The sequence below is a fragment of the Sciurus vulgaris genome (assembly GCF_902686455.1).
Source record: "Sciurus vulgaris genome assembly, chromosome: 5".
Taxonomy (NCBI): domain Eukaryota; kingdom Metazoa; phylum Chordata; class Mammalia; order Rodentia; family Sciuridae; genus Sciurus; species Sciurus vulgaris.
Genome location: NC_136465.1, coordinates 89,538,631 through 89,564,654, shown reverse-complemented (window position 1 = coordinate 89,564,654; position 26,024 = coordinate 89,538,631). Strand labels below are relative to the sequence as shown.

General features: G+C 33.5%; 2 protein-coding genes across 17 annotated transcripts in view; one reads left to right on the top strand and one right to left on the bottom strand.

The window, feature by feature from the left end:
* Nucleotides 1–26,024, top strand: part of SLCO1A2 (solute carrier organic anion transporter family member 1A2) — a 144,746-nt gene that overhangs the window by 30,169 nt on the left and 88,553 nt on the right. The gene's annotated exons all lie outside the window — the stretch shown is intronic.
* IAPP (islet amyloid polypeptide) overlaps nucleotides 1–26,024 on the bottom strand; it is a 39,540-nt gene that overhangs the window by 10,618 nt on the left and 2,898 nt on the right. Inside the window, exon 2 of the mRNA XM_079141520.1 lies at nucleotides 2,475–2,566. The gene's annotated coding sequence lies outside the window, so the exon portion shown is untranslated. The remainder of the gene's footprint in view (nucleotides 1–2,474; nucleotides 2,567–26,024) is intronic.

Genomic DNA, 26,024 nt, shown 5'->3' with positions numbered 1-26,024 from the left:
TTATATTTTCTCACTATTTTTTCACCTCTAATTTTTTAACTTCTTGGAAATTTACTAAACAATCTAACTTTTAAATTTAAAATTAATTTTAATGATTATGTTTTAAAATGTCAAGAGCTCTTGCTTTCTGAATGTCCTTTCAGAGCATTCTGTTTTTGTTTCACTGATGCAATATCCATCCTTATTTCTAAGTATATTATTTATAAACTTTCTTTTTTATTGTTTCTTTTAAAAATTATCTTCCCTTTGTGAATTTCATTTTCTTTAGGTTCTTCTGGCCTTTCCTTAAAAAAACACAAGATTTGTTTTGTTCTTTTTTTTTTTTTTTAAATGGTGGTGGTGATCAAACCCAAGTCCTCAGCACATACTAGGCAAGTGCTCTACCACTGAGCTACGTCCCCAGGCCATTTGTTTTATTCTTGATATTTTTTAATTGAAGTTTCCATTAAATGTCTGTTTATCCTTAGCCCCCATTTATTTATTATTCTGATGTTGTTTTTACAACTTCATGTAGGGATTATCAAAATACTATACATGTACATATTTAAAATATACTATTTAAACAGTTTTAACATATATATGCATGAAACAATCACCATAATCAATATAATGTGCATTTTTATACTCCTAATTTTTTTTCTTGTGACCTTTTTGTAATATATCCCTTGCTCCACTCCCCCATCCTCTCCTCTGGCAATCCCCCATTTGCTTTTTTGTTCTTATAAATTTGTTTACATTTTCTAGATTTTTGTACAAATGAGGTAATGTACCATGTCTGGTTTTGAAAATTCAGCATAATAATTTCTAAAATTTATCTGCATTCTGCATCAATAGATATTTGAGGTTTTTTGGTTGTTGTTTGTTTATTGCTAAGTAATAATATTCCAATTGAATATGCCATAAAATGTTTAGCTGTTGACCTATTAAAGGACTTTTGAGTTTTTCTATTTGAGGTTATTACAAATTAAGTTGCTACACACATTCCTATACAAGTCTTTTGTTGGCATATACTTTTCTCTTAATTTTTGTCAGTGAGTTACTACAAAGCTGATCAGATGCTATGTGTGTGGACATGGCTTGCCAACTGGTGGATTCACTGCAAGGTTATTGGGTAGGATTTGATCATTTATCTAGCAGAATCCCAAATTTTACTATTTGTGGTTCTTTTCTCTAGGGACTTTCAGTTTTAAAAAATTCTTATATTTTCCTCAGTAAGTGAATATTCTTGGTTGATAATTTGGGAGAGAGGACTGAGAATTTAATTGATTTCTCAATTTTGAATTTGGTGCTTCCGGAACATCTTCCCTTTGTGGTAGCTGTTTTCCACAGATCCAGGGTCTGTTTATATTAATTTATTCAAATATTAAATTGTTGGGGCAAGGAGAGGTATTTACCTGGATGCTTGGAGGGAAATATAGAGGAACCTCTCTCAAAATCCATTGTCTTAAAGCATATAAAATTTTTCTGAGTCCTATACTATTCCCTTATTTCTGAATTATTTTGGAGTCTAGAAATTCCTGGACTTTCAGAGACACTGTAGACTAGTTCAGCTAGTTTCATGTTAACATCCTCTTCTTAACCAAGTGTAGGAGTGTGGAAAGTCAGTTCTTATTACTCATATAGACCATTGGATCTTAAAATATTAAGAGCCATGACCTCTTTTCAAACTATGATTGGAAAAAATATTTTTTTTCTGGAAAATGCTCATGTACACATATAATCTAAATTTTGAATACTCTGTTTAGGTTTTTATACTTCCTGTGACAACAATCTTTATATGAATTCTCCTACTGTGATCTCAATTAGGGGTTTGCATCATATGATGAGAAGGAGAAAGACCAATACCTTAAGGAGAATTTAGGGGTAGTTAGAATAATACATAAGACATATCTGGCACTTACTAACCACATGCTTAATAAATGTTTATTGATTTTTCAGTTGCTGGCAGAACAGAGAGTTTGGAGACAGAAGCCAGAAAGGATAATTGGTGGCATAGTGTTCCCAGAGAACTGGGAGGCTCTGGGATCCCAAGTGTCCCAGAGAGGTTATCTTGTAGGGAGGAGGGGAGTTGACAGGGGAATGTATGCTTATTCAGAATCTGCTTGCATCAAGCATTGTGTTAAAACACTTTTGTATAATATTTTAATCTTCAAACAACAGTAAAAAACGTTGCTTTACTGATTAGCACATGTATGCTTAGAGAGGTTGAGTAACTTCTTTAAATTCATATGAGTGGTAAAGAGAAAAAAATTAACCAACATGTGCCACACTGCAGAGTGGCCCCCAGCTGGAAGAATTATGAAGAAGTTAAGCAATTGATGATTAAAACTAAGATTGGAGTTTGAAGAGAGGTAAATTTGGGAAATTGGACTATCAGCTTTCATTGGAAAATGGCAGAAAATAGTCAGCTGAGACTGGCCATCATCTTGGCCTTTTCCTTCCTCCTCACTTGCCAGCCATGTCCCTCTTCTCACCTGGAGGGATGTCCACATGGATCTGCAGCCTCTTGGCCTTCCTCCTTCCCTCTAGGATTGATGACATTGGAAGCTGGGGTTTGGCCAGGCCTCTGGGAAAGATTCAAGTTGTCCACAGAAGATTTTTCACATATAAGGTAAATGAAAAGGGAGAATAAAAAGAATACAATCATGTCCATCAGAGCAATGGCAAGTCACCTTCTACTAAAGCCACAAAGCTTTGCTTTTTCTTTCTTCCCTGAGGACCATCCAGAAAATACAGAAAGAGGTCATGAAACTTCCTTATACAATAGAAGCCTCAGACTATATTTCACCTTCTATGTAGTATTACTGCTCATTTTGGTTTAGGTTTTAGCTCTTTGAAATCATATTTAAATCTCTCTCTCTCTCATATATATATATACACACACATATGTAATTTATCTGTATATTTAAGAACATTTTAAAAATACTGTTTCTGTTGCTTACATTTGAGTTATTTTGCTGTTTAATCTCATACTCTGTAACTTCAACCTAACAAATAAGATAAAATTACATGACTTCAAATACTCATTTCTTTATAAATGCTGGTTAGGAATGCTATGGTTGGATCTAATCATAGATAGACATTTGAAGTAGTAAGGTGAATAGTCAAAAGAACTCTGATTATGCTTTGATTGTTTAAATAGATACTATAATAATTTAAGAATAATTCTCTATGATTATGTTTTGGCATGGTTCAGAGAAGTAGGGCATAATTAAAGTTGAAATCAAACTACTATTTGAAAGTTGAAATCTTAACTACTATTAAGAAGTGTACAACAAAAATTACTTTAAAGATTAGTAGTTTCACTTTAAGTATAAATTGTTCAATGAAATTGCCAAACTCACAGAAAGGAGATATTTTTACATGTCTCCTTGTCTTCTTCCCTCAGCTCTGTCAGGAACAAGCAACCAACTCACAAACTAACTGAACAAAAAAGAACACTTTTGTTTTAAAATAGTTCAGCATAAGTTGATTAAAAATTTTTGTTGTATTATGTTTTGGGCTATGGTGGTAAAGCCACCAATATTTTGAACAAATATGAGTTTCAGAGACTCACAACAACGAAGTTTTATCTATAAACAACAAATTTCAAGCAAAAATGTATCTTCACATATAGGCAATCTTGATTGATGGCTGATATTTTTACACACACAAACACACACTCTTAAGTAACTCTTAAATAAATAACTCCCTTAAGGGTTGAATTTAGAAATTCCCTCAATCAAATGACCTCATGAAATCAGGTTTAGGGAGGGAAATATTGTAATCCAATTACCGCAAAAATACAATGACCTTGGTATTTCACTGACATTGGAATTGGACTTAGAAAACTAAAACCCTACAGGGCTTTTAATGGCTTAGATCTTTTAGAATTTTGTCTAATTGCTACCATATATCCTTCCTAGTCTTTCCTCCCTTTGTGTTTCCAGAAATTGGATCAATTTGGGGAACGTAGGTCTAGACTGAAGTGCTTGGTGAGATTCAATTCCAATATATCAATCTATGAAAAAAAAAACAGCACATCTTCTGAGGTAGTTCTGATACATTTGGAGGCCTGATATTTTCAACGTGAACTTGATATCTGGAGGCATTTTGAATCCCTCTCAGTGGGTCCTTCATATTTATTTCTCAAGATTTTCTTTAGATCACAAATTGACTAGCCTCCTTGGAAACCCAGGAGTACATCTCCAAAGGGCAATTTCAGATCTGTTGCCTACTGGAACCCAAAGGCTCAGCAGATAATGGTGAACTTGTGTGGTATTTAACTGACTGAACAGTTAATTTATTCCTTTATCAGTGATTTATTCCCAAGTTTTAAAAATTTTGCTAGTAATGTTCAAAAGTTTTGTAAGGCATTAAAAAAAGAAAAAAAGAAAAAAAAAATCAGGCATAGTGACACACGCCTGTAATTCCTGAGGTTGGGAGGCAGAGGCAGAAAGATCCAAGTTCCAAGTCAGTCCCAGCAACTTAGAGAGGCCCTAAGTAACTCAGAGAGACCCTGTCTCTAAATAAAATCTGAAGAAAAAAAAGAGGGCTATGTGGCTCAGTGGTTAAGTGCTCCAGGGTTCAATCCCCAGTACCAAAAAAAAAAAAAAAAAAAAAGGCAAGACAGCAAGTATATGATGCTTTTGGAGATCATTTGAATGCTTCTGAGCTGGGTGGGGTTTTTCTTTAGCAAGTCCGTGATTGGGTACAGGAGTATGTTGCAGGTGAGCTATAAACCATGTGTTAAGAAACTATACTAATAAACTGACAGCTTACTTTCTGTTCCCAGAGCATGCCGAAATTTGTGATCCCCAGGCTTGTATATCTCATGTAATGGACCACATTTTGCCATATAACAGCCTGTTGCACATTTGCAAATTCTGGATATTAAGTATCTAATGCTGTATTTCTTATTTCTTATCTATTGGCTTTTAAACTGCTTCATAGTGAGTACTTTTAGCAGCTAACCTCTTATTTACCTGATGTCTTCTTACAAAATCTCATGCGTATTTAGACACCTCATTATTCCAGCATGTGGTTAGAGGTAGGACTTTGGAGGATGACAGATTGGGTTAGAATACAGGCTCTGTGTTGGTGAGCAAATTAATATATCTAAATTTCTAAATATTTCTTCGTTTATAATACTGATTTTAAAATTCATTCTCAATTTAGCAAATTCTAACAGGCATCTCTTTTGTTCCAGGTGCTGAATTAAAGAATAGTGGAAAGGGTAAGGTGATTCAGAGATGAGTAAACAGATGGAGTTTCTACTTGGATAGAGCTTCAGGTCTAACAAGTTGATTTAGCTGAACTCTCTTAAATCCATGTTATCATACTACCTAGCATTAAGTATGCAATCCACATTTGACATTTGACATTACACTAGGAATCATGGTTATAAAAATTAGGTAGAGAAATAGAAGTAGGCCACAGGGAAACTTAAATATTTCTATACTGTTGTATAGGAGAAACACACACTAGAAGCCACACTTACCTGACCTGCTTGAAAACATGAAGTAGCCCAATCAGGCAATTATTGAAAATATTTAGAAAAATAATGAAATAACGTGTTTCCCACCATGTAAGATCCAAATAAGTTGCTCTTGAGTAAGTAGATTGACTTGTGCTAATTTACATACCACTGACAATGAAGTTTTAAGCAAGTTTTCTTTTAAGTTGTTCCACTTTTGATAATTTCCTTCTCATTCAGGTTACCAGGAGAATGAATGACATCTTCACTTTTTCTTACAACATGCTTCATCTTAAAAAATGATAGTCTTGACAGATAGGCTATAAATAGTGGCTTTTTCCCTCTAGTTTGCAATTATGTCTGAACTTAGAATCAGTCATGTTACTAAGAGCTTCCCTCAAGGAGGGAAGGAAATGCTGTTCCTTATGTGGGTGGATTTACTTTGGCAATTATCAAAAACACAAATGAACCTACTATTAATGGCACTAGGGCTTGTGAAAACTTGCTAGCTCATCTTGTTTCCAAATAAAGTGCATGGAAAATGTGAGCATTTCTTTCATAATGGGGTAGAGCCATCAGCCTGTTATACATTTGCAAATTCCGGATATTAAGTATCTACTGCTCTTGGAGGTTGGATCACACAACAGGTCGAACAGGTCAATTAAAGAGAAATTGCTTTGGTTTCTGTAACTAGGTATTTACTGTGGTGAAAGTGACTATGCCAGTGGCTTTTATGGAAGCAAGAACAAGAGATAATCATTGTTCCACATGTTTTCTTTCTCAGACCTTATCTTCTCAATACAAAGTTACATAGATGGCAATTATAGTTTGATGTGACCTGTGTCTACTCTCAATGTAAATTCTTCTGAACACAATAGTCCACCCTTTATCTATATCCTGTGCTCAGCAAAAATTCATGTGTTTGACCTATTTTTAACACAACTCTCTCACTACATTTCTGTAGAAACAGATAAATTCTTCAAAGATCAGAGCACTAAAAGCCGTTCATGGATAGCCTATTCACTAAATTTACTAGTAAATTTACTAAATTTACTAGAAATATTGCTTAAATGACTCATCTATTTGCATGAGCATATTAAATGATTCTGTGTACAGTTTCCTATAAACATACTTGATTCAACTCTATTAAATGAATAGGAATATTTTCTCCTTGAGAAAAATCAAGAACCTATTGAAGAGTATATTCTATGTGAATATATTCTCTATGAATGCATTCTTCCTAATTGTATTCCTCATGAATATATTTTTCACAAATAAAAATAAATTTATTCTTTTTCGTATTCATAATATTATCCTACTAGAACTTCTTTACTAATATGTTTATACTCTAGAATATATTAAAATACATGCTTTTATACATGTTAGAAAATAATCATTGAAAGACTAATAAGCCCAGGACCCAGGTTTGACAAACTGAACATTGTTTAAAATGTATTTAATGAGAATATGTATCTTATAATATAATATATACATATTAAATCAATATAATCATGTAATATGTAAATATTAAATCAGTTTAACACAATAAAGACATGAAATGTTTTAGTAAATTTGCAAATTTGATACATTTAACAAGTTTGTCATTTGGTAAATTGATGTGACTGACCTCAGGTATAATTCTTTCATCAATTTATTTATTTAAGAAAGTATAATTTATGATGGTCTTTCAAGATTTGAGATGGAAAATGCTTTTTAATTTCACAACTTTCATTCAGCCTTGTCTGCTTGGCTTCTGTTGTGATATAATAAACACTAATTGAAAGTCAATTATATTTTTTAAATGATGCTATGAATGCACTCCCACAAATTGATAATGATCCTAGATTTTTCATGATTACCTCTTTACATAAGATAAATCAACAGCATTATTACTGTCCGTGCCCAAAGCAAATGAAGATATCTAGGCCCTGAATGCAGATGAACACCCTTTCTCTGGTTCTAGCATTTTAGACTAGTCTGAATTAATCTTAGTGTCTAGACTATTTTGATCACATCATGAACATTGATTTACAGATTTATACCTTTCTTATTGCAAGAAGGAGGAGAATTCCATATGAATATGCTACTTTTATTTATATTTGGTCTTAATTATCTGAGATTCAAGAGAAGAATGAATTAAACTTGTATTGTGAAAAATCAGTGTTAGAAAAATTTTCAGTTTTACTTAATAAAACCAAACATAAAACATATCAAAATCAAAGCAAAGTTTTCAAAACATGAAGATTTAAAATTAAACTTCTTCTTTGAGTATGTGGTCATAGCTTTCAAGTTGCTTTTTTTTTTTTTTTTTTTTTTTAATGAAAAGTTTCACTTAGTAGTCACTTTCTCTTCTGTGGAGTTCCCACTTTCTCCTCTGGAGTTTAAGTTAATAGACACTTTCCCTGTGGTTATATGAATATGGAGTAGGAAAATTGTTCTGTACATATGAGCTAGGGATTTTGAAGAGTATTTATTCTCAACATTGACTTTACTAAGAAATACTACAAGCAGTATTGTAGTTATTTAAATAATAGGAGATAAAATTTAGTAATGTGAATTCAGTATAAAGAAAAACTCATTCTAAAACTATAAAATCTCAAACTTCTCTTTTTTAAAAAAATAAAATCTTATATTAATTTAACTTGATGAATTAAATGGATTGTTAGTTTTTCATGGGGTAGCCTTTAATTAATTTGCTCACTTTCTCTTTTCTCTTATGTATATCATTTTCTGCTACATTTATTCAGATGAAAAATTACAATATTTTATGAAAGACCTTAAAACCTCTTCCAAAGCAAATATATTTATACCTTTGACTTTTAATGTGTTAAAATTCCTAATGAGTGAGCCAGTTGGTTCTTTTAAAAAACTAGTAAAAGGCTCCTTTTAAAATATGTTTCTGTCTGAGAGGGGCAGATTACATTCAAAATTAAAAGGTAGTATAATATATTGGTATTAACTTATTAAATAGTTTATCTTTTGGACAACTAGAAAAGTAGAAACAGAGCATGAAAAGCTGTGGAATGTGTGTCAGGCAGAGCTCTGAATCTTAGACCTCTGTGAAACCAAGTAGTGGATACACCATGGATTTATCTTCTGGTGAATGAGGAATCACACCTTCTGTCAGCCTTCTTAAAATGCTGAAGTTTTATGGTTCTATCATTATAAAACTTCCTAAAAGGCAGCACATACAATTTTTAACATCAATGCTCTATGCAAATGATCATTTAATAAATGAAGTTTATCTAATTTTTGAAAATACATGACTTCATTTATGAAAGTGCCAGTGTTAACTACACAGCAGTAAAATTATCATATTTAAAGGACATTGATCACCAGGAACAAATTTGATACATATGGTTCCTTTCCTTTTCTTCAGCCATTACTAGAATTCCTCACACTTCTATGTAGGAACCAGTCGAGGGTAGATAGAGTAAGGTCCACCTAGTGGATGGGGTTTAAAAGAGATCACAAAATTTTTTTCTGTTTTACCGTATGTGCTTGCCAATGGAAATGTCTATTATTAATATTTCCCCCTTACATAAGATAACCAAATTCAAGTCTCTCTCTTGTGTTTTATAAACATATTTTTTTTCTAAGAAGGAGGAAGAGTTATGCTTTAGTCAGAAGGGTGTCTTAGGTTAACTGGTGTTGCCTTGGAAAGAAGCAAAGTGAGACTCTCATAGGATATGTCTGAGAAGACAGGGAGTGAAGAGGAAAAGAGAAAATGTGATTGAAAAAAGTGTGTTCATAGCAGTCAGTCACCTGTTATGTATCTTACACATTAAGGAGAGAAAAATAAATGACGAGGACAATTTGACTCTTTGAAGATGACAGACATATATCATGTGGGGTGGGATTGTGCATGCACATGTGCTTGTGGCTTTCTCCTGGTGAATGTATTTGGGTGTCTTAGTCTGATTAGAGATACAGGATGCCAACTTCACCAAGTGTCTTGCTGTGTGTAAGGTAATATGATTGTGTCTTGTACAATGTTAGCCAATCTACACATATTTATTGAGCCTCTTTTATATATAAAAGTACATTTTTAACAGGAACTGTTCAGTGCCTTTAAACAGAGGATGCAGGAAATGTTAACCTTTTGAGGGTGATATTTTGGAGACGGTTTAATTAAAATGTCATTAGGTAGACAATTACTTCAATTACTTAACCGTAGCCCAGTTGTAACCAAAGCATTAACAGACCACCAACAGATGCTTAATTAATTCTGTATGTTGTCAGGGTCAATGTTATTTCAAACAAAAAGTATATGAGTAGGTTACATCTATTTGCTAGTCTTCTAACCCAGAAACTTTTTGTCATTGTTTGATGAATATGAAGATAGACACCCTTCCACAAACTCAGAATTATGGCCTGGTGAGTAATAAAAGTAAAATATTATCTAGTTATAGAAGCCAGTGGTTGATGAATCATAATAGTTAGTGACCTTTTGTGAAAAGCTCAAGGAAAATCAACTCTTCAAGCTGTAGCCAACCTGCCTTATATTTCTTTCTTTCAGTTGTGCTAATCAAAACCTTTTCTCTAAGATAGCTAATTTGTAAGCAAACAAATGATTAGATGAACACAGAAGAGTTTCAATTCATGTTTTAACATATAATAATATGGCAAAAGGGGCTACTTTAAAATTTTCTTAATGAACTTGCCATAATACTTTGACTACTTTAGATACTGATATCAACTCTGTGTACTTCAAAGGTAAAGGCAAAATTGGCAACTATCTACCAACCTAAAGGTACAGATAGTTGGTTTGAATATTTCAGAGGTAATTTTTTTTCTAATTGAAATGCTCACTTGGCTTTCTCTGTAGATAAGCACTGTTAACTGCTTTATTTGCCTCATTTTTGGGTGCAGTCTGATCTTTCATCAACTCTGATTTCTTTTTTATGCTGATAGTATTATCCACAATTGGATCGCATGAAAGAATTCTTTGTGGCTCTACAGCTATTCTAAAACGATGGCTCTCATGTGGAAGCGACAGGACCACTTTCTTCTATTAGTGTCACAGAGACAAAACAAGGCAGCATCTCTCTAGGACCAAATATGAGATACAGCACAACCCATTCCCTACACTTTAATCATATTTTCTGATTTCCATCTTTGTCACAGGAAGAATCAGATCACTGGAGATTCAGGTTCAGATAAATGGACACATGGAAATGAGTTTGTATCATAACTTAACTTGTCATGTTTTCATCAGTCCTAAGAAAATATCATTTTCTTCTGACCTGAAAAAATGACTTAGATAGTTTTTCTTAGGAAAACTTAGTTTGTTAACATCTGACATATTTTTGTTGGTTGAATGTTAATATATCCAAAGCAGGAAAGAGTTAGCAAAATTGCCTTTTTTGCATGTTATTCAAGCATGTTGTTTTTATATAACTTTCACAATATATATTTTTCTATGAATTAAAATCATAATTGAGAAATTCAGCAATAGCTAATTTTATTTCTGTATCCCAAACTCCAAAAAAGTGTGACTTATACTGACATGTAGTATATTTTGAATATAGATATTTGCTTATCAGTGTATGATTTTAAAGTGATAATTTATTTCAGAAAGGATATTGTTCATTCATGTATTCAATGAGCATGAAGTAATTATTTACCAACAGAGCAATGCTTTCCTAGGTGCTTTGGAGCTTTTCTGTGGCACACATGGAAAAGAACCACTTGTATTTCATACTGAAATAAACAAAAGTTTATCTGTTGCTCTTAAGGGAAGGTGAACAATCTAGGGGCTCTGGCTGGTAGGCTTAGATTGGCCATCCTTTGGCTTTGATATTAATAATCTCACCACAGTTTAATCTACTCAGTGAATAAGTAGCACACAATTTCAAAAGCTCGGTTGTAGAGGTGAACAGTGAGCAAAATATCACATCTCCCCTCTACAAGAAAATAACCTTGTTAGACATGTCTATGTATTTATAGCAGCTATGATACAATGATAAGCAAGAAGTTATATAAATTCAAGGGCAAATGAAGCTGGGATGGGAGGAACTTCAAAGAGCATGTTTTTAGTGTTTGATCATCAAGAGTAAGTGGGATTATAGCAGAGAAAGCAGAAAGGCATTCTAGTAAGATGGAAGAGCATGGGGGAAGACATACACAGATGAGGTTGAAGAGTAATTAGTGGGTATAGGAATGAATATGTGGTTGATGATTAGGGTCATGTGATTTTGCAGAGTCTGTGACTATGGGCAAATGTATTTCTTTTTGCCCACCAATAATTGACTTGGCTTTTTGGCATGCTTTGGCCAGAACAAAGCTGTCAAACATCATGTAGTTGTGACATGAAGCACAAAGGGAATTTCATATTTCTACTTGTTTCACTTTTACTCCTCTAATACAATAGGAGCAGAATAACTTGTGTCCCTCAAAGGAGAACATATGGAATAGAATTAGACCTTGCTAGAAGTCTGGTGTTTAACCTGGCCAGGTAAACACAGTCTCTTTTTGACCCACTGTCAAACAACAGAGCTGTAAAAATACTTGTTTTAAGGCTGTTGAGATTACTGGGGCTGTTTGTCTCATAGGATTATTGTACCAGAAACTCATAAAAACAGAAATTGTTACTTTATATGTGTTTTTTCCTGCAATGAAAGTATGAAATACATGTCATTGGTTTTGGAACCAGGTAGCAAGAAACTATAATGTGAACTAGAAAAACAATGACCCACATTTATATGGTGGTTAAACATTGGTCAAACAGTTTGTCTGAGATAACCTAGAAAATAAACAAACAAAATGACCTAATGAGCTTGTGGCAATAGCAAGGAGGCATTTTTTTTAATTAAAAATCATAAATTTACATAGGGCAATGTTGTTTAATTCATTGTTATTTTTTTCCCTTTCCCCCCCACCCCTCCCACCCCTCTTTTCCCACTATACAGTCCTTCCTTCCTCCATTCTTACCACCCTTCTTATCCCTAACCCTAAACCTAACCCTAACCCTAACGCTAACCCCTCCTACCCCCCATTATATGTCCTCATCCACTTATCAGCGAGATCATTTGTCCTTTAGTTTTTTAGATTGGCTTATCTCACTTAGCATGATATCCAAGGAGGCATTTTTTTATGCTTGTTTATTTTTTAATTGAAGCATAGTATTTCTGCATCTTTATGGATTCATTATATATTTCAATACATGTATACAATGTACAATAATCAAGTCAGGGTAATAAGCATTTCTGTTTTTTCAAAGATTAATCATTTTTATATGTTGGGAATTTTGTATTTTTCTAGTCATTTTGAAATACAGGTAGATTGTTCTAATCTGTAGTTTCCTTACTGAACTAAAGAAGAACCATAAGTAACTCCTCCATTTTAACTGTTTTGGTGCCTCTTATTGAACTTCTTTCTACCCTCCAACCCCCTGCCCTTCCCATTCTCAAGAGACCAGTATTCCCTTCTATTCTCCTCCAAGATTGACTTATTAGTTTCCACAAATGAATGAGAACATGTAGACTTTTCTTCCTGTGTCTAGCTTAGTTGTCTTAACCTCCAATTTCATCCATGTCACTGCAAATGATAGAATTTCATTATTTTTATGACCAAAAATATTCTATTATGTGTATATACCACCTTTTCTTACTATGTCGATCTGCTGCAGGGTATCTAGACTGAATCCATATTTAGCTATTATGAATAGTGTTACAATATATGTGGGAGTGCAAGTATCTTTTTTGGTATACTGATTTCACCTCCTTTGGATATATATACCCCATAGTAGAATTGCTGTATCAAATGGTGGTTCTATTTTTATTTTTCTGAGAAATCTCCATACTATTTTCCATGATGCCTATACTTATTTACATTTTGACCAACAGTGTGTTGAGTTCCCTTTTCTCAGCATCTTTACCAGCATTTGTTTGTTTATGTTGTTTGTCTTTTTGAAGATAACCATTATAACTGGGGTGAGATTATATCCTATGGTGGTTTTGATTTGTACTTCCCTGATGATTAGTGATATGGAGCATTTTTTTCATGTACTTGTTGGCCATTTGTATGTCTTCTGTTGAGAAATGTTTAGCCCACTTTTACTGTTTGTTGTTGTTGTTGTTGTTCAGCTTTTTGAATGCCTTATGTATTCTGGATATTAATTCCTGTTTGGATTAGTATTTTGCAAATATTTTCTACCATTCTTGTAGGTTGTGTCTTAATTCTATGGTTATTTTCTTTGCTGTATATAAGCTGCTTAATTTGATATAATTCCCATTGCTTGTTTTTACTTTGTTGCTTGTGCCTTTGGGGTTCCATCTTTAAAAAAAAAAAAAAAAACAAAAACAAAAAACTCACTGCTTACACTAATGTCTTGAAGTGTTTTCCCTATTTTTTTTGTAGGAATTTCATAGTTTCAGGTTTAACACTTGGTCTTTGATCCATTTTGAGTTGATTTTTATGTCCAGCAAGAAGAAGAGAATCTAGTTTTATCTTTCTACATGTGTACATGCAATTATACCAGCACCATTTATGCAAGATACTAATTTTTTTCCATTGTATGACCTTGGTGCTTTTATCAAAAATCAATTGGCTGTATGAACATGGACTAATTTAATTTCTTCCTTTCTAATTTGGATGCCTTTTTTCTTTTCCTTAATTTCTTTTGGTAAGACTTCTAGTACTATAATAAATAAATGGGTTGAAAGTGTACATCCTTGTCTTGTTTCCAGTCTTGAAACAATTTCTGCTTTTTCCTATTCAGTATGATATTGGCTATGGGTTTCCCATATAAAGCATTAAGTATTTTGAGGTATGATCCTTCTGTAATTTGTTGTGAGTTTTTATCACAAAGTGATATTGAATCTTATCAAATGATTTTTCTCTATTGAAATAATCACTTTTTTTGTCCTTCATTATGTGGACATGTTGTATCACATTTATTGTTTTGCATATATTGAACCATCCTTGTATCCCTTGGATGAATCCCACTTGATCATGGTGCATGATCTTTTGATGTGTTGTTGAATTTTATTTGCTAGTATTTTATTTTTACATGTGTGTTCATGAAGGATATGTGTCTGTACTTGTTTTGTTATGTTTGTCTGGTTTGGGTATCAGGGTAAAGTAGTCCTCATGAGAAGTTTGGCAGTTTCTTCCATTTCAGTTTTTTAAAATAGTTTAAGAAGAATTGGAATTAACTCTTCATTAAATATTCTATAGAATTTAATAGTAAGTCCATCAAGTCCTGGACTTCTTTGATGGAAGATTCTCAATTACTGCTTCAATATTATTACTCATCATTGATCTATTCAGATTTCTTATTCTTAGTTCAGTTTTAGTATGTTGTATGTTTTCAGGAACTTATCCATTTCTTCTAGGTTTTTCATTTTTTTAGCATATAATTGTTCATAATAGTTTCTTACAATCTTTTGTATTTCTGTAGTATCCATTTTATGTTTCCTTTTTCATCTCTGATTCTCTTTAAAGGTTAGTATTTTTAAAAGTTTGTCAGTTTTCTTTATTCTTTCAAAAAACTCTTTCATTGATCTTTTCTGGTTTTTTTAGTTTCAATTTTATTTCTACTCTTTTATTATTTCTTCTACTAATTTTGAATCTGGTTCATTCTTCTTTTCTAAGTCTCTGAGTTGCATTGTTAGCTTATTTATCTAATGTCTATTTTTTAAGTGTGTATTTATTGCTATAAGCTTCCTTCTCAGTACTGCTTTGACAATATCTCACATATTTTGGTATGTTTTGTTGTTATTTTCATTTGTTTGTAGAATTTTTTGTATTTCTCTTTTATTTCTCATTGCTCAGTGATGAGCATGTTACTCAATTTCCATGTATTTTTTATATTCTTATTTTTGATTTTCAGTTTTATTCCATTATGGCCTGGGAAGATATATAATATGATTTTCAATTTTTAAAAATTTTTTTGAGACTTGATTTGTGGCCTAACGTATGATCTCTCTTGGAGAATTTTCCATCTGCTGATGAGAGGAAATATATTTTTCTGCTGTTAGATAAAAGTGTTCTGTTAATGTTTTAGGTTCATTTGCTCTACAGTATGGTTCAAGTTAGATGTTTCTTTGTTGATTTTCTGTCTGAATGATCTATCCATTGAGGAAAGTGGGTATTAGGGTCCCCCACTATTATTGTTTTAGAGTCCTTTTAGATCTAATACTATTTGCTTTATATATTTGGGTTGTCTTGGGTACATATACATTTATAATTGCTATATCTTCTTTTTAAATCATGATTATTAACATATTAATTGTACAGATTAATGAATTTCTCCATGACATTTCCATACATGCATATATTGTGTTTTGCTGAATCTATCCTTTTACCAATATTTAATGAACTCTTCAGTTCTTTTTCCAGTTTTTTTAATTTAAAGTCTGCTTTATCTGATATGAGTACAGCTAATCCTGTTCGCTTTTAGTTTCCATTTGTGATACATCTTCTTTTCAACCCTTTACTTTTAGTCTGTGTGTATGTTTACCAGAAAAGTGAATTTCTTATAGGCAGATATAGTTAGGTCTTGTTTTTTATCCACTCAGCCAGTCTATGTCTTTTGATTGGTGAATTAATCCATTTATACTTACAATTATTATGGATAGGTGTGATTTTCCTTCTGTCATTTTGTAATTGTGTTCTGCTTATATTGTATATTTTTCACTCCTTTCTATCTTTCTTATTAATTAGTTTTGTGACTTGGTAGTTTTCTATCATGCAAAGGGTTGGTTTTCTTCTCTTTTTCTTTCACTTATCTGTTTTTCTAGTTAGTTTTGTATATTCATTTTTTTGTATATTCATGTAGTTACCTTTTTTGTTTTTAATGTAGGTTTCCCTTAAGTATTTCTTTTAGAGCTGTTCTGGTGGTGATGAATTCCATCTTTCTATTTATCTGGGAAAGACTTTATTTTTCTTTCAGTTTTCAAGGATAATTTGGGTATAATATTCCTGGTTGGATGATTTTTTCTTTTAGTATTTTGATCATATCATCCCATTCTATTCTGATCTGTAAGGTTTCTGCTGAGTTATCTTCTGCAAGTCCAGTGGGTATTCCCTTATATGTGACTTGACACTTTTTTCTTGATGCTTTTTGAGTTTTCTTTGTCTTGTACATTTGACATTTTTGTCAAATATGATATGCCTTTTTGCAGTTATTTTGGCTGATTCAAGTTGGGGGTTTCTTTGAGCTTCTTGTGTCTTGTGTGTCTCTTTGAGGATTTGAGAAGTTTATGGCTCTTCCTTCATGAAATAGGTTTTTGATACCTTTTCTTTACCTTCTAGAATTTCCATAATGTGACTATTTCTTTGAATAACTATGTACCACAAGTCTTGTAAGCTTTCTTCATTCTTTTAAGTTCTCTTCTCTCTCTCTCTCTCTCTCTCTCTCTCTCTCTCTCTCTCTCTCCCCCCCTCCCTCCCTCCCCCCACACTCTCTTCTACTGGGTTTATTGAAAAGATCACTTCTCAAGTTCAGAAATTATTTCTTCTGCTTGTTCTAGTCTTCTGTAGAAGTTCTCTGTTGCATTTTTTATTTCATTGATTGAAGTTTTAAGTTCTAAGATTTCTGATACTGGTTCTTTTTTATGATTTCCAGCTCTGTTGAATTTCTCATTCTTATCCTGAATAGTTTTTGCCATATTTATGCATTATTTGTTATTATTAATTAATTAATTATCTGTATTCTCATGCATCTCACAGATTTTCCTTAGGATCATTATTTTAAATTCATTTTTAGGCACCTTATAGATTTTCTTCAAATTGATATCAATTTCAGGACAAATACTTTCTCTTTTGGAGATTTTGTTTCCTTTCATGTTTCTTGCATTCTAATTTTGATGCCTACAAATCTGGTGTGATACATTTTTTCCACCTTTATGAAGTAACTTTTGTAGGAAAAAGATTTTTTTCCCTTTTAGGTGGGATATAGGATATCAATTGGATAGATGCTTTGGGTTTAGTTATAGGACACTCAAAAGTATATTCTTTCAGGGTGCAGTGGCTCATGCCTCTAATTCCAACTACTTGGGAGGCTGAGGAAGGAGGATAGCAAGTTTGAGGCCAGCTTCAGAAACTTATTGAGAACCTGTCTCACAATGATAAAAGATAAAAAGGGGTTGGGGATGTAGCTCAGTGGTAAAGCACCCATGGTCTCAATCACCAGGAACCACAAAAAAAAAAAAAAAAAAAAAAAAAAAAAAGAAAAGAAAAAAATGTGTATTCTCTGTGTGATTTCTTCATTTTTAATTGATGTCAGCAGTATCTATGAGTACCTCAATAGTTTAGATTGCAACAGTTCATGAAGATAGTTGTATGATTGTGCGGTGGATGTATATTTCCAAAAACCTGTGTTTTCAGACTCCACAGAGTTGAGCCCTGAGGGCACTGGAACTTGTGGTGGCAGCTGCCACAGTCTTGATGGTGTGGGATGTGGAGAATACACCCTGCAGTTCCCTAAAGGCAAGCGCAGGGGATGCCAAGGGTTGTGACACCAGCAGCAGCCATAGTCCCTAAGCCACCTTCTCTACGATTCTTAGAATGAATGCAGGAGACATTCGGGTCAGTGACACCTGCAGCAACAGTTTGGGAGCCACAAATGGGAAGGGGCCTTTCCCAAATTCCATAGGATGAGCCCAGATAGTGCTAGGGTATATGGCACTGGTAACCATGGTCTTAAGCTTTTAACCTTCCCTAGGTTCTATGAGGTGATTACAGACGGTACTTGGAACTGTTAGACGTTTTTGTGGAGCTGTAGGACTGGATGATACCTTCTCCAGGTCTTGGGGGACAAACACAAGTTGTACCAGGGCTTTAGGCACTGGCAGCTGTGATCTGAAGTCTGTGGGTTATGGAGGAGATGTTTCCTAGGTCTTCTGGGGCATATGGTTAACTTTGGGGCTTGTGGCACAGGTATCCACACTCCTGGAAGTGTATGATGTCAAGGAGATCATCCCTAGGTTCCACAGTTTGAGCACAGGTGGTGCTGGGGCTCATGACTTAGGTATCTGCAGTCTGGGAGCTACAGGGCATGGATGGGAATGTCTCTAGGTCACACAGGCACTCTATACACGATTAGATAATGGCCCGAGCCCTGCAAGGAGGTAAGGCATTTTCACATATAGTACATATCAGTTACAGTGTACATGAATCAATACCTTTTTCAGGGTGGAAAGGGTGCAGGGTAATCAATTTCCCATCAAACTACTGAATATTTTTCTCAAATGAACTATGTTGGGGCTCAGAGTTGGTCTCTGTTCTTAAAAAATTGGGCAAATACCATGACAGTAGTTGGATTAGCCTTGGTTTGTAGGAATCCTTTCTATTTCTCCTAGTCATTACCTCCTTGCTTCCTTATCATTTTTGTGTTTTACATGCTCAATATATCTGCCCTAGGGCAACCCCACCGAGTAATACCAACTGGTTGGATCATTCTGTTTATTTTTGTTAGTGTTTCTTACATGGTAGATGCTTTCTTATAGGCATTAACATGCCATACAAAGATCTTCATGTTAATGTGTGAATTCCTATAAATCCATCCACTTATCTCAGACCTCCTCTTAAAAGTTCGAAACAATGCCACTTCTCTTGAATTTGCATATATTTGTACTACTTCTCTTTTCATGTGAAGTAGATGACCAGGTATACCTTCTGAAGCTCTGGTAACTAGAAAGATTGCCTGTCATCAATGTCTCTCAGGTAACCATTGAGTGGGGCTGTAGAGCAACATTTTGGTCTTGTACCTTTGAATTGAACTCTATCTATGAACCAAGCTCAGTCTTTTTCTGCTTCCTCTGTCAGCTGTTATTAAGGAACTTTGCGGATGCTTATAGATGTGATCTGAAGGAAAGATGCAGATAACAACCTTCCTGGATGACTTGGAGTCTTGCCCACCTACTGCCGCTGCTTACATGTGCCCTCACCCTGTTTGTGTCTAATCCAGAATATGAATATATTACTACTTCTGAGATATGCAAGGCCTACACACTCTATGACTTGGAGAGTCTGAAAGAACCTAGAACATTGTGGGCATCTCTCACCATATGATCACTTGATGTACCTTGATCTGTACTCCATTTTTTCCAGGACCTAGTAGCTACAGACTGTATTGGCCTTACGTCCCTATGGATCTCTTTGTGATTCTTATTTTGGGGCTTGCCATAACCTTCACATACTGTCTTTTCCCATCATTGATATCTCTGTGAATGTATTCTTTTTTTCCTCCCACATAAATATGAATAACTTCTGGTTCTTTTTTTCACTGATTAGTGTAGAAATGAATACATTTTCCATATCAAGGTTGTATAACATGTATCTGAAGTCATGTTAATATCTCCTAGAAAAGATATCATATTTTTCACAACAACTGCAAAGGGGGTAGATTGAGTCTGTAGTAATGTACTGTCATCTTTCAGGGTTTGTCTATTTATTGCAGGGTGCATTAAATGGAGGGTAGTAAAGTAACACTTCATCTTTTGATCTGTTAGGGTAGCTTTAATCTCTGATGTTCTGTATATATCACCACGATAGTTCTTACCTCACAAACTAAGGAACAAACATTCTAATTATTGGGAACCACAATGATCATTGTGTGTGTGTATGGACCTATTGGATTCACTGTGAGCTACACCTAGAATAGGACATTTATTATCTGCTCACATATGGCCTCAGATTCACAAGGAGCTACAGTAACTAATATGGTTTCCAGGTATCTGTTCAATTCATAGCTTGTGTACCAGTCCTTGAGATATTTCTGTATAAGATTTACCCCACTATATTACCCTAGTATATGAACATACAGCTCTGTGCAAGGAGTGGAGGAAACCATGTAACCTGTTAAGATGTCATCTTCCCTTCCACTTGGGGACATGGTCCTTCCTTCAGTCAGTAGGTTCCAATATGAAAGATGATTCATACTGAGAAACTGAAAAAGGTATTGCAACATTTTATTAGAGAAGTTTCTCAGCCTTCTGATAATCTATTCTTGGTGTCTTTTGGTTATGTGGATTGAGTAATAACTTTGCTAGGTACCCATCTATCTTGCATCTAAAGATGTCATGGTTTGTTAACTATATTCAGAACTTTCTGTAGTTCAGATCCCGCTGGTTGCTCCCCTAACTGCTATGGTTTGAATATGTTTTGTCCCTTCCAAAACCCATGCGAAAATTTAATCATCGTTATGAGATTTTAAGAGGTGAGACCAGGTGGGATCCTTTAGAGGTGATTAGGACCCTGTCCTCATGAATGGATTAATTCATTCATTTGATTAATGGGTAAATGGGTTATGTTAAGTGTGGTTCTACTATAAAAAATAGTTTGGCTAGGTTTCTTGCGCCATCCCTATCTCTTGCCATGTGGTGCCCTGTGCTGCCTCAGGACCTGGCAGCAAGAAGGACATCACTAGTTGTGAGCCTTTGCCCTTGGACAAAATAAACCTCTTTTCTTTATAACTTACCCAATCTGTGATATTGTATTATTAAGAACAAAAAAAATGGACTAAGACTTGATGTTTATTATAATAACTGTACTCATTTTACTTGTATTCAAGTGTTACCAAATTGACCTCTACTGTTTTGCAGTCTTAAGACCCCTGTTATGAAGTAACATCTCTTAATGTTATCCATGGCCCACCAAGAGCTTGGTTCATTGAGATTCTCAACAATGCTCACCAGTAAATTCCATATTGCTCTCAGAGAAGACTATCCTCTGGACTCTTTTATGACACAGATGGTGGGGTTCTGGCTTATGTGTTGTATCAGGGAAACATATATACATATTTTTACAATGTTAGCCAGGGGAGTTTTTAATTTTTAATTTTTTTTTAATGACAGAAGATTCCACAATCTTGTCTAACTATACAACATGTCGGAAATTTTTAGGAATGATAAACTAGAAAAACTGTTTTGCTTAGTCTCAATAAGTTTCATAACCCTGAATAAGGGTTTATGGGTCAACTAGTTGAACCCTGGTATTGCCTTTCTGAGCACTCTTGTACTCTTGCATTTCAGTGATTTACACTTAAATGAATAGTCTAAATATGTGACTGTTCAGTGGCCTTATAACCTCAAGAAGCTACTTCCCATCTATTCTCTTCCACTAGGAAATCCTTGAGTATTTTCTCTTTGACAGTACTGTTTTATTTATCTAATTCTTTAATCTTTTTAATGACTCAACTTTTCACGTGCATTATATTACTCATCACTTGACCCTCCCTGTGATTTTAGTATCACTTCCTTTATTCTTCCTTCCTTTCTGTCTACATACTTGACTTCATGGTCCAGAATTTCAATTATACTTACTGGCCTCATACATAGATACCTTTATTCCATTACCCCATGTTGAATACACAGTGCTAACTCTCAGTTCTAGGTAAGCACAAATACCTACTTATTTCCTTTTTCTTTCCTGTCTATTAAATATTTCTGTCATAAATCACATAATGCTATTGTTAAACATCTTTACAAATTCTTATTATTTAATCTTGTCCAGTCTAGCAGCCAATGCTATTCACCAGTTCCTTACTCTCTTCTATTCAACTTTTTATTTTAATTTTCATGATAACTATTTTTAATTTTTTCATTCTACTTGGGTCTGTTGAACCCAGTCTGTAAACTAACCTACTAGAATAAAACAAAACACAACCCAAAACAAATAAACAATAGCAACTAAAAAGTACAAGAAGAGTTTTCCATTGCTACAGTTTAGAGAACACAGCATCTGGTCAGAGGACAAAGTGCTCAGAACAGATACACATGATCAAATCCCAAGGCAATTTCTAATACAGGTAATTGCCCTCCTTGACTAATATTTAAAAGTAGCAAAAGATCTTTTACAAGATTAGTTTTATTTTAATGAATTAAGAAAGGGCATGAATTTATTGATAGGTGCATGGAAAGATAACACAATGTTGTTTTAGATTTGAAAGGCAAATATACCAGAGAAAAACAAAATCTTTTTGATATAAGAACCCAATATCCAAAAATTATCTGAAGTTGATAATAAAGAGGAAAAAGATTTTTTTTAAAAAGGGGAAAAGATTATTTTAGTGCAGATCAATATGGGTTGCCAAGAAAGGCGATTGAAATAATCTATAAGAAACATAATCCATATGAGACCTTAATTTACAGGCTAAGGTAACAAAGGCTAAGGTTTCATTTCTTCCTTATTATTTTCCTCGCTTTTGGAAAATGAACACATAACCTAGTCACAAATTGTTTTTAACTAATTGTGTGTATATTCCACTGTGTGTTCAGTCATTCTTAATTAACTTTTTTTCTTAAGTTCTAAATTAAAGCATTCCTAGATACTACTAAAAAATCTACTCTGATAAAAAAAAAAAAAAAAAAAAAAACAAATGACTTCAGCATTCAAAACTGTGGTATCCTTTCTGGAATGATTGAAATATTCTGTATCTCGATAAGATAAGAACTATACAAGTATATTCTATTGTCAGTACTTGTTGAACTGTGTATTTACAATTTTTATGTTTTACTATATGTTAACTTGATCTGCAAATCTGTAAACAAATGCTGAATTCTTAGTAGGTTTGCTTAGTAGTAGGTTTGCTTTTCAAAATGATTTGGATTAACAATTCTGAAAAGTGTTTTCTATATAATTTAACTTTGAGCAAATAAATCAATATGTTAATGATAATGGGAAGCAAAGTTTTCATAGATAGAAATTATAGTTACAGGTATGGAAAAAGGGAAGGTTGGATGTACTCTAGCACTGAATTGGAACTGGAGGCATCAGCGTGAACTCATGTATAATATTTGTATATTTACCTATGTCAATCTGTATTTATTGATACACACATGCGTTTCCTAGGTGTACATATGTATATACTCATATCTCTCTTAGTCTCATTAATTGAATGTATGAAGCAGGTATACATTCAATTGAATGTATGAAGTGTAAAGGGTCAAGCTTTTATCACAATGGAAATTCATTATCTAATGTAATTGTGGAAATCTAAGACAGAAAACACATCTTCCCTTATTCTATATTTGTTGATCATATCAACAAATTCAGAGAATATTATCTCCTTTTCTTGCTTGGGTCCTATATAATAAATGTTATAATAAATGTTATAATCCTATATAATAAATGTTATAATCTGGTGATTATTCAAGAGAAGTCCTAGAACTTCAGTGATCTTTAAAAATGATATTCTACTTCCATTCCAAGAGCAATTGGATTTTATTCCAGTAACAAATCTTTCAGACTTGGTGATTCTTCCACACACACACACACACACACACACACACACACACACGCACACACACCCACAAAACACTGCTAAACCACTCGACAGGAACAAAGCCTAGTTTGTTCTCATTTATAGTGACTCTTCTGCACCTATTTTTCAAATAAGCAAAATGTGAAATTCAACCTCTATCACCAGCTGGAATCAGGAATTAGTCATGCCAGATACTATAATCCTAACCCTCTATGAAACCTCAGCTGGATAAACTCCATGGTCTTCCCTAAGATGAGAAATTGATGTTTTCAAATCCTGCAATAACTAAAATATGTAGTGATGATGAAATGATTCAGTCTTGATGATGCATGGGAGATAATTACCTATTAAGTACTGCTGACTAATATTTTAAAATTAGTCTTTGGAATTTTTAAGTTCAACTTGAAAAGCAAAAATGAAATTCTTGCAGGAAGCATAAGTTAATTTTTTATACAGAGATTTAGATGACTTTAAATAATAGAAATGAACATCTATTAATCACCTGCTATGTACATGATCTTGCCATGTCTGCTATTATGTAAAGAGAGAGTATGTGCCATACATAATCAGTTCTCAGTGCAGGAAGAAATAATCATAAAACTAGGATTATTTAGTTTAGCAAATGTTCTAAGGAACTATGAAAGAAATATCTCAGAGGCCTGAGAAAATAGGGACTTGATAGGATGAAAAGGTTATCTACAGAGCCCTAAAGATGCAGGTCAATGAAATTGCTCCCCATTCAGATTCATTGTCTCTACCTTTCTGCAACTGGATTACAGAGTCCTTTGTCATGCTGATGACCTGCAAATGCATTACTCTAACCTCTGACTGTCCACTGAACACATCTACCTGGATATGGCCTATAGGTACCTCACACGTCAAATTCGGAGATTGAATTTGCTCTTTTCCCATAGTACTGCTCTTTCTTTGTTTCCTATCTCAATTACTTTTACCACCAAGATAGAAACCTAGGAGTCATTGTTAGTTCTTCTTTCTTCTTCATTCCATATATTACTAAGTTTCTAAAGATTGGTGTTAATTATAAATATTGATTAAATTTTTTAAAGTTTATTTCAAAATAGATGATTCTATCTAAAATGCCTTATTTTAGATCAATATGTAAGCAATTATGAAATTTATTTTAGCATGGTGTTAAGTAATAATATTATGAATACAAATTTCTTGTGTTTTGTGTATCATTTTAATATGTGCTATGTGCTCATTTTAAATTGATGTTCTGAGAGAAAGTATGACCTGATAAGAAATAAATTTAAAAATGACATTATGTTGAATTAGTCTTTGGAAAGTCATACATTAAAGTGTAGGTTGGAGTTTGTTATGTTAAATTGTTAAAATCTGGGAAAACCGATGTGATGGTTTTGGAATTTTTACACTTGCATATTTTTATAATTTTAAAAATAAACTTTTATAATATTTAAGTTTTCTTTAAAATTGAGAAAATAACAAAGTAGATTTTGTATCATTATTTGTAGATATTCTCTGAGTATAAAAAGCCTATCTGGAAAATTTTTTCTGCTATTCTTTATTTTCAAAAGTTGTTTTTGGAACCATAAAATGAGGTACTAGTTACAAATTATAACTAGAAATATGAAATATCCTGATCACATGAAAGTAATCTCAAAGGAAGTTTATAACATGATTCTTATTCTCCTCATTAAGTTATACTTTAACATCAGTGTTCTTTATGCTTCCTGTCTTTACCTAATGACCCACTAGAAGTAAAAATAAAACATTGTATGACCACAAGTAAAAGTTTAAAATTGTCTAATGGCCCAAACCACATGCTGACTAATGATATTCAGCTGAGTGGTAAACAGAGAGGTGAATTATAAACACACACTGATTAAAACTAGATCCCGAACATCTCATTCAATATTTATTCAGAGCTCCAAATGGTTCCCTTTGCAAAATTTAAACAATTATCTTATTACCAATCCCAAAATAGAAATCTGGATTGATATTCTGACATTTAAACATATGCAGCTAGTTGGGAAGATCAGAACAGCAACTCTACTTGCCTCCCAGCTGTAACATCCAGTGGTTCCCTTGAGGAAGGTTATAGCTGCCCTAGACTTGATTTGCTGAATTAAGCTCCGAGTCGTCAGAGAAGGAAGAGGAGACTGACAAAAGTTCCTCATGAAAGCAAAATAATTTGAGAAACATGGAAAAAAAAAACCCCTCAAAAGTAATTAAGAACAGCATTAATGTAGCTCAGAAGTGTGATGTATTCTTGTAACATATTTAAAGATTCAGTTTCCATGATGCTAGTTCTTTTTCCCTTTGTCTTTTTTAACTGGAAGAAATGACCCTTGTAGAAAACAGTACATAAATTTTCAA